The sequence below is a fragment of the Halyomorpha halys genome, unplaced genomic scaffold, assembly GCF_000696795.3.
Source record: "Halyomorpha halys isolate HHAL.00 unplaced genomic scaffold, Hhal_1.1 Scaffold687.1, whole genome shotgun sequence".
NCBI classification, from domain to species: domain Eukaryota; kingdom Metazoa; phylum Arthropoda; class Insecta; order Hemiptera; family Pentatomidae; genus Halyomorpha; species Halyomorpha halys.
Window position 1 is genome coordinate 190698 of NW_027114879.1, and position 3301 is coordinate 193998.

General features: G+C 27.3%; 1 protein-coding gene across 2 annotated transcripts in view; it reads left to right on the forward strand.

Moving 5' to 3' along the window:
* LOC106685379 (uncharacterized) overlaps positions 1-3301 on the forward strand; it is a 445041-nt gene that overhangs the window by 89870 nt on the left and 351870 nt on the right. Inside the window, exon 3 of one of the 2 annotated variants that reach the window (XR_010844687.1) lies at positions 1301-1561. The exons of the other annotated variant lie outside the window; for it this stretch is intronic. The gene's annotated coding sequence lies outside the window, so the exon portion shown is untranslated. Of the gene's footprint in view, positions 1-1300; positions 1562-3301 lie in introns of those variants that run through there. 2 annotated transcript variants of the gene reach the window in all.

Genomic DNA, 3301 nt, shown 5'->3' on the forward strand with positions numbered 1-3301 from the left:
TCATTTCTATGCTTTATATAATATAATTTTTCAGAAACATAACTTGCGTGTTCCTTATCTTTTCACTTGCGTTTGGAAAGTAATTTCTTTATTATTTGATAATAAAAATACAGCAATGGATTTACTGCCAGATAATTCACTCAATTTATTGTTATGGTGACTATATAAAAAAATGTAATGTATTAAAATTCCACCCTGAAACTTGTAATATGGGTCTCACATTGCTCCCACAACATTTCGAAGTCAAGTATTTTTTCATCTTGTGGTACAATAAAGTTAAAATGTTTCAACTTTTAAGACCTTCCGCATATTTTAATACTTAAATGGTTGCATACCTGAGCAGTCAGCAGACTGCAGTAATTTTACGGAATACCTTTATTTCTAATATAATATTAACCCTCAGAGCCATTTATTCGGTTTATGTTTCATCATAAGAGTAATTTTTTAATATACAAAAGATTGGCAAATAATTATTAAAATCATAAAACATAAAAAACAACGACATAACAAAATTGAGAAAAAAGAAAGCTCGATATATGTTTCGTAAATGTTTCATAAAATAATGTTATAAATAGTGAAACATTTTATTTTATTTAAATTTATGAACTAAACAATCATTATAATAAATCATTAATCTAATATTATGAAAGATTTCATAAATGTATTTAAGTGAATAAAAATAAGTTATTAAGAATTCTCAATATTAATTATTTAGATATGTTTTAGATAAAAATGATTAATTACGCATTAATTTTTTGACAAACGCGTCTTTAGTTGTCATGCCTTATAAAAAAATAAAATAAAAAAAACACTTAAGAAAAAAAACATTGTTTAAATGGTATTCAGTTTACACAAACAAAAAAAAAGAAAAAAGGAAATTAATTTGAATCAGAATATTACGAAATTAGAACTGATGAACAGGAATTATGACATGAATTGTGAAAAATAAATCATCTTTTTTAAAATATTACTCTTCGATCAATTACAGAAAAATTATTGTATTTTTTCTTTCATTGAAGTAAATAATACTGCTAAGATTTATGAAATATTGACATAAACTGTATGTCGTTATTCATTGAATTTGAATAGTTTTTTTTTTTTTTAGTTTCAAAATATTTCTAAAAAGCAATTTGTTTTTTATATAAATATATGATACAACACAGTCTTCATTAATTCAATATTTTAAGAAAGTGCATAATTTATTACAATACCACTTTTAAAATCCCAAGAAATTTACAAAGAACCTTTTATATCAAAATACTAGAAATTTGATCTAAAATAAAATGTATTGACTTTTCAGATTGTTTCATAGTGTGGAGGGAAAAAACTCCATGTTCTTTTATATGTCAACTGTTCAGGTCACGTACAGTGTAGAACACAAAGAAACCTGGCTCGCTCTGTTTCCCCAATAACAAGCACACAGAAATCAACAGCTGTTTTTATTTTATATGGAAACCTTTGATATTCTCTTGCTAACTGAAAATAGTATCGCAATAAAATAATGAAATATATAAGATAATTTTTTCCAATATCCCAATTCTCCGACATCGTAACTTGAAAAATGTATGTGCTAGAGTATTTAAGATTAAATATTGAATTGTCAATCAAAATCACATTGAGTTAAATGCCACTTATATGAATCCCTGAAAGTACATCAATCTACAAATAAATAAGTGCTTATTGGAAGCGGGAATACTGGTTAAGGGTTCCCTACTCTATGCTGATAGGCTTTTCCCAAGTCAAAGGGAAATCCAGTTAATGATACCAGTAACCAAGTTACCTTACTCAAGTCAAGTAGCAAGGCAAAGCATACGACCGGGGGAGGGGGGAGTCGCGAATTAATCTACCTCTAGGAAGTTGTAATAATAAATCTAATAGCGCACTATAATTATCAAAATCTCACCTCTTAAGCCTTACTAAAATATTTCTCATAAATTATCAAAATTTTCTCAACTACAAAAAAAATATAATGTCCAGAACATGTTTTAATCAAATCGTTTAATAAAAGTGTACTCAACAATAATGCAATGTTAATTTTATCTGTATTATTTTATTTATGTTTTTTGTAATGGTTTTAGAGAATAATTTTTACTTTAGTTTTTAAATTTTTTCATTATCTTTATTGGAATATACAACTGTAGATAATTATATATTTAGTAAATTTGATGTATGTTATTATGGAGTGATACAGGCGTGTAGCGAAATTTCCGATTGGTAGCACTCTAATGAAATTTTACATTTGTAGGCCTCGTGGCCATCTTCTTTTTAGGCGCTTCGGAGGATTGTCAGGAATGGAAGAGGAACTAAGGTTAGAAACTAGTGGGTTCGGATGCTTAGGGAGTTTATAATAGAAGGAGTGATACCTGGTTCGGAATAGATCGATTTCATATGGAACATTAACGTCTGTATGGATGATTTTATTTCTGACAAAGTAAGAAGCATTGAGGATTTTCGGATTGTAAGGATTGGATACGAGAGGAATTCGAAGGTTTAGTGGAGCCCCAAAGCTCAAATCTGCCTATATTGGCCTTATTACAGTCATATAGATCAGTCTTTTGTAATGAATTGGAAGTTAAGACCGTTTGTCTAGTGCTGTAATAGTCGAAATTGACATGCATTTTCGTCTTTTGTGAGTCTTCAAAATTCAAAAATTCATTGGTTTATTAAAAAATTGATATTATAAAATTATAAAATATTTTTTACAATTTATAATTGTTTGCTGAATGTACATTTGGAAAAATGTTTTTTTCTAGCTTTATTTATACTGGATTTCTTGTTAGATGAAATGAGCTAGAAAAATTAAATATTTTGTTTTCGCTTTTATAAATAGATATAGCGTTGACGATTTAAAGTGACTTTTTAATTTTTTCCGAATAAATAACATATTTTTTAGAATGTTAATTTATTTTTCGGTAAGGACTTTTTTTTTTTTTTAATTAAAATATTTTCATTTGAAAAATATAGAAAAAGTCGACTCTTTCACTAAATAAACCTCTCAATGTGAGGAGGCCATGAAATATACTTTTTATATGGAAAAGGATATTTACGACTCTTTCTGATTCTCATCTCTATTTCCTTCGTATTACCCCCTCTTCTGCTGTCCCATCCTGAAAAGCAATACATTTTAACATTTTGGGCGTAACATGTATTTTACCCATGTTCTTTACATTCAATCAACTAAATAACCTTTTCATATCTCGGCATAGTACTGCATGGAATAAATGAATTTTAAAAATAATTTTATAATGAACGATTTTTTTTTAATATGATTATGAAAACAATATGCTATCTATATTGTGAT